Genomic DNA, 6,566 nt, shown 5'->3' with positions numbered 1-6,566 from the left:
GCAGGCGCTATCGAAGTCGACCCTCGGCTCCCCCAGCCACATCCTCATCCACACCAGCACCAACGACCTTCGGGCCCAGCAGGAGAACGTGGCCAAGTCCATCCGGAGAGTGGCAGAGAGGGCCACCCAGGAATTCTCACACTCAAAAATGATCATCTCCACCCTGCTGCCCAGGAAGGATTTCCACCCTCACACCATCCACAGGGTCAAAACGGAGATCTCCAGATCTCTGCCCAACGTGCACCTGGCACACCACCGCACCCTCGGGCTCCAACACCTGTATGATCACGTACACCTCCACAAACAAGGAATACCAATCTTCACAAAGACCCTGAAGGACGTCGCCCTAGGCCGAGACCCTGCCAGCCCCCCACAGAGCAGCAGGAGAGCCCCCAACATCTACAGAGTGCAGCCCAGCCCAGAGCCAGCCAGGAGGGCCTCCAGGAACAAGCGTCCTCAAGGACAGCACCAAATACAACCCCCCCAGTCGAGCAGACCCAGGTCCGGCCCTGCCCATCATCACCCCACCCAGCCAGACCAGCAGCAGGCCCAGCTCAGCTACGCAGCAGCTCTCAGCAGGCCAGCGGGGACTGGCAGCACAGAACTGGGGGGAGATATGCCACCTCCTCAACCTCATCTGCACTTGGCTCATGAGATAAGTAACTAATTATTGTGTAATAACACAAAAATACTGTATATAAAAAAGTATGTATGTATGTATGTATATATGTATGTGTATATGTATGTGTGTGTATATATATATATACACACACATACATATACACATATATATACTGTAAACGACTCACCCTCACTCGGGTTCGTTGCCCCTTTAAGAACTTGACCCAGAGACGAGAAATGGATTTTTTCCAGCGCTCACGCGCTATATTTTTAATAAACACAAAATTAAATAAAATACACAAAACAAACACCTAGCTCTTTCCGAGCACTAACTACACACGCAGGAACCTACCTATCACAGGACGGCTAAACCGTTTCCCTGTTCCACACACTTAACCATACAGGTATGCACCGTACCTTTCTCTCGGGACTGCTAGGAAGCAGAGCACTCCTTTCTGCCTCCTTCTCTTTAGCAGCCTCGAGCAGACTGCTTGCTCTCTTTTTAAACTCCGCACCTGGGCCTAATTTCCAATAACGCCCAGGTGCGGATGATAATTAATAATAAAACAATTAAATCAACACAAATCAAGACAGTGCATTTCTCTAGCAGGGAGGTTTTAACCCCCTCCCTGCTGTTTCTCATAACCCGCTATGTTACATATCCCCCCCCTTGTCTTTACAAGACACAGGCCACGAGACGGCCACCTCCTCCCCTAAAACATAACCACCCACCCTCAAGTCCACAAATGTCCTTTCTTGCCCTCTTCCACGGGCAGGCTTGAGGGTGGATCGGTCCACGTCCCGGCTCAGCCAGGTAGGGACCGCGCACCGGCGACAAGGGGACCCAACGGCTCAACAGGGGCGACCGGAGCGTAGACCGTGGCACTGGAGGATGCAGCAGTGGGCAGAGATCTTCCCCTGGGAACCGGCGCAGTGATGTCCGATCACCCAGGGGAAGCGAAGCAGCGAACAGGGGGAGCGACAGCGACGTCTGGCAGCAGCCCAGCGACGTCTGGGTGCTCGGGAAGAGCGGAGCAGGGAACCAGGGGAAAAGCTGTGGCCAGTGCTGCACACTCCTGGGCTCAAGGTCCAGCGCAGGAAGGTCCGGGAAGACCGGCTGGGTGTCCTGGAGCAAAGGGTGAGGGACTGGACGCAGCGGTGCCGGACTGGACCGTAGGGCGGTGGTCGGGGCTGTGGTGGAGGTAAACTTTTCACCTCCCCCCTGGGCTCCGGAAGCGGCGGCTCCTCCCCTCTGGGCTCCGGAAGCGGCGGCTCCTCCCCTCTGGGCTCCGGAAGCGGCGGCTCCTCCCCTCTGGGCTCCGGAAGCGGCGGCTCCTCCCCTCTGGGCTCCGGAAGCGGCGGCTCCTCCCCTCTGGGCTCCGGAAGCGGCAGCTCCTCCTCTCTGGGTTCTGGCAGCGGCAGCTCCTCCCCCTCTGGCTCGGGAGGCTGCGGAGCTCCGCTAGCCTGCTCCCATTCCAGGATTAACCGCTCCAATTCTGTTGGCTCCCTCCTTTTCACTGGAGCCAACCCCATCTCTCTCTCCCATCTCTCATTTTGCTCTCTTTGAGCGGCTGTATTTTTATTGATCTTCTCGATCAGTTCCCATAAATCCATATTTCTCTGGGTCGTAGGGGCGCCCACACTCTCTGCCACCATATGTAAACGACTCACCCTCACTCGGGTTCGTTGCCCCTTTAAGAACTTGACCCAAAGACGAGAAATGGATTTTTTCCAGCGCTCACGCGCTATATTTTTAATAAACACAAAATTAAATAAAATACACAAAACAAACACCTAGCTCTTTCCGAGCACTAACTACACACGCAGGAACCTACCTATCACAGGACGGCTAAACCGTTTCCCTGTTCCACACACTTAACCATACAGGTATGCACCGTACCTTTCTCTCGGGACTGCTAGGAAGCAGAGCACTCCTTTCTGCCTCCTTCTCTTTAGCAGCCTCGAGCAGACTGCTTGCTCTCTTTTTAAACTCCGCACCTGGGCCTAATTTCCAATAACGCCCAGGTGCGGATGATAATTAATAATAAAACAATTAAATCAACACAAATCAAGACAGTGCATTTCTCTAGCAGGGAGGTTTTAACCCCCTCCCTGCTGTTTCTCATAACCCGCTATGTTACAATACACATACATATATACATACATATATACTTTATATATATATATTAAACAGAAAATGTTATACGACAATATGAATATGTTTTACAGATGTAAATAATACTCTGTTTTGTCTTTTCTAAAAAGTTTGTTTCATTCTAGGCAAATTAATATGGTAGAAGAATAGATATTACAAAATAAATGAAATCATTATCAATAACAATGTGGAACATCCAGGGGCTGAGTTCCTCAGCATTTGGGCTGAAGAGCACAGCCTCAGAGTTTGTAAATAGCATGAAAGATACAGATATTATCATTCTGCAGGAGACATGGTGCAGGGCAGACGTGTCAACTCACTGTCCCGCAGGCTACAGGGAGATCATACTGCCTTCCCTGAAACACTCCACAGTTAAACACGGCAGAGACTCCGGGGGGATAATAATTTGGTATAAAACAAAGCTTAACAACTCTGTACAGCAAAATCGCATCTGAGGCTAAAATTTTGCAGAGATGCTGCCTGACTTTACCAGCACACGGAGACAACCACATATTTGGCCAAAACCCCCTATACTGCACACCTGAGCTCCCACAGAAACAGCTGCGACAGGGAAATAAATACAAATGGGAGACAACTATTGCAGCTCTGTCAAGGCATGGGTCTGTACATTGTTAACAGTCGGATCCGAGGGGACTCTTTAGGAAGATACACCTACAGATCGGCTCTTGGCAACAGTGTAGTTGATTACACCATTACGGACTTAGACCCCTCCTGTATTTGTGCATTCACTGTCAGACCTCAGTCCCCGCTGTCAGATCACAGCCAAACCACTGTGTTCCTTAAAAGAACAGAGCAAAGCAGCAACATGCAGACGCAGCCCAGCAAGCTGTACAACCTCAATCATTCTTACAGATGGGCTCCAAACAGTGCAGAAGAATACCAGAAAGCAATTGGAAACCCAGAAATACAATCATTAATAGACAACTTTCTGGTCACCCCATACCCATACAGCAAACAAGGTGTAAATCTGGATGTAGATAATCTGAATAATATATATAAACAGACAGCATTCAAATCTAAATTAAAAATAAATAGGAACACTAAACAGAAAAAGAAAATGAAAGAAGACAATTAGTTTGACGAAGATTGTAAGAATTTAAGAAAACAACTTCAACAATTATCAAATAGAAAACACAGACAACCAGACAACCAAGATCTACGCCTCAGTTACTGTGAGACGTTAATAAATTACAAACACACACTCAAAAAGAAAAAGAACGTCATCAAATCTATCATCAAATCATTAAATCTATGTATACAGAAAATAAATGCAGGGTTAAGATTGGCAATAAAAGAGCACCATTTTTCTCACAAGGGCGGGGAGTGAGACAGGGCTGCAGTCTGAGCCCAACACTGTTCAACATCTATATCAATGAGCTGGCCACAGTGTTGGAGCAGTCTGCAGTCCCTGGCCTCACTCTACATGACACAGAAGAAAGCCAAATCTTATGGAAATAAGTACCACTTCACCTTGGGCAAAAACACTTTAGAACACTGCACACACTACACCTATCTAGGCCTTAAAATCAGTGCGTCAGGGAGTTTCAACCTGGCAGTGAATGCACTCAAAGAAAAAGCATGCAGGGCATTTTAAGCTATTAAGAGAAAAATTCATATAAAGATCCCAATTATAATTTGGCTAAACATTTTTGAAAGTGTTATCCAACCCATTGCCCCCAGTGTGGGGTCCGTTCACAGAGCAGAATTTTACAAAATGGGACAAACACCCAGCAGAAGCCCTGCATACAGAGTTCTACAAAAGTATCCTGCAAATACAAAGGAAAACTCCAAACAATGCATGCAGGGCTGAATTAGGCTAATACCCACTATTGATTAACATCCAAAAAAGAGCAATTCAATTTTGGTTCCATCTAAAAAATAGTAACATAAACTCTTACCACCATAAAGCCCTGCAAAGCCCAGAGAAGAGTCCCCTCAGCCAGCTGGTCCTGAAGCTCACTGCACTAACCCACACTAACACCAACCAGCTTCAGGACAGCTCCACTCTAACACATACAATCAGAACTAGAGTTGCGAGCAACTTTACGGCTTCCAAGCAGTTAGTGTGAAATTTAAGCGCATTGGTTGTTATAAATGAAACGTTATCACAAATCATTTTGGACACAGCTGACTGTCAATTTTGGCCAAGATATTGGAATCACTGGTTAGATGATCAATGCTGAAATCTCATTGGCCCACAGCAGCCATGTTTTGTACTGTAGCAACTTTCCTTGAACAACTGTAAAAGATGATCATACTTACATCATTTATGTTCATTTTGGCTTCAATCAGAACTCTGCATGTTATATAACAATCATCTGCAGTCAATAACCTTTAGCAGAACTTAACCATACTATATAAAACTATTTTGCATTAACACATTACACTAGTTGCATTACCTATAGTGTTCATATAAACACACCAGTTTTGTAAAACAACAAAAGTCACATCTAATAAATTACAAACATACTTTTTTCTATACCTTGCTATACCTTGCTATATTTTTTCTATACCTTGCAGACTTGTCCATGTTAACAGCTGTCCCCAGTGGTGGGATGTCACCCATATGTCATACCCGTATGTTGATGATGTCATGCAGCGTGGACGCCATGATTTTCACAGTAGCAACTTCCCTTGAACAAGCGGAATAGAGGACCATACTGAGATGTTTTATTCCAATTTTTGTTTCAATCGGATAAGTGGTTTCAGAGAAGAAGATGTTTGAATTTTGATCATTTTATATTTTTATGGTAATTTTATGACATTATCAATGTGGTTGCCAAACCACAAAACCAATCAGCTTCATATTAACAATAGTTAATCATCGACTATCCCACAACATGTATAGCAATTTTCAGAACTCTGCAGTAAGCGGTTTTCAATACATAGGCGTTTTAACAAATTCTGCAAAATCCAATATGGCTGCCGAACCATGTGACTTGTGCAAATTTGCTGAATATCACCGACTATCCCCCATAGGCATCTACCAGTGTACCAAATTTCGTGAGTTTTTGAGCATGTTTTGGAAGAAAAAATAAAAATAAAATAATATTAATAAAATAATAATAATAATAATAATAATAATAATAATAATAATAATAATAATTATAATAATAATAATAATAATCCTAACAAAAACAATAGGCTTCCCCAGCCTATGGCTTGGAAGCCTAGTAAATCAAATTATAGCACAAAACAAACAAGAATACCTTATTAATTGGGACACACACACACTAAAACACAAAGCAAACTGGAATGCTGTTGGGCCCTCTAAAGACACTACACCCTGGCTACCACAGTCAGGCCCGCAGGTGCCTGGCCAGACTACAAGGGTCACTGGTGCGAAGTGAGCCAAGGACACCCTGGCCGACCTAAGCCCTCCCCACCTTGGCCAATTGTGATACAGAGTATCATATTACAGATAAGAGCAGTTGTAAATTACAAGAAAATCAGTAGCAAAAGATCAAATTTAAAAAATGCAATGCAAAAAATAGAGAATACAGTAAATAAATACATGTAAGAGGGGGTTCGACTAAGAACAGTTTACATATGAAATATTTGTTTATACGAGTAAAGTCCAGTATGTGCACATAATAAGTACGATAAATGGAAGAGAATGATTTTTGCAATTACAAAAAAAGTAAAGTCAAATACAAGATACAGGAAGTAATTATAATTAAGAGCAGTAGTAGAAAACGGCATGGTATGGAGCAGTTCAGTGCAAGTATAGCAATTGTTGTTATATTTTTAACCTTTATATTTATATTTT

The sequence above is a fragment of the Acipenser ruthenus genome, chromosome 3 (genome assembly GCF_902713425.1).
Source record: "Acipenser ruthenus chromosome 3, fAciRut3.2 maternal haplotype, whole genome shotgun sequence".
Classification (NCBI taxonomy): domain Eukaryota; kingdom Metazoa; phylum Chordata; class Actinopteri; order Acipenseriformes; family Acipenseridae; genus Acipenser; species Acipenser ruthenus.
Note: the sequence above shows the minus strand (reverse complement) of the source record.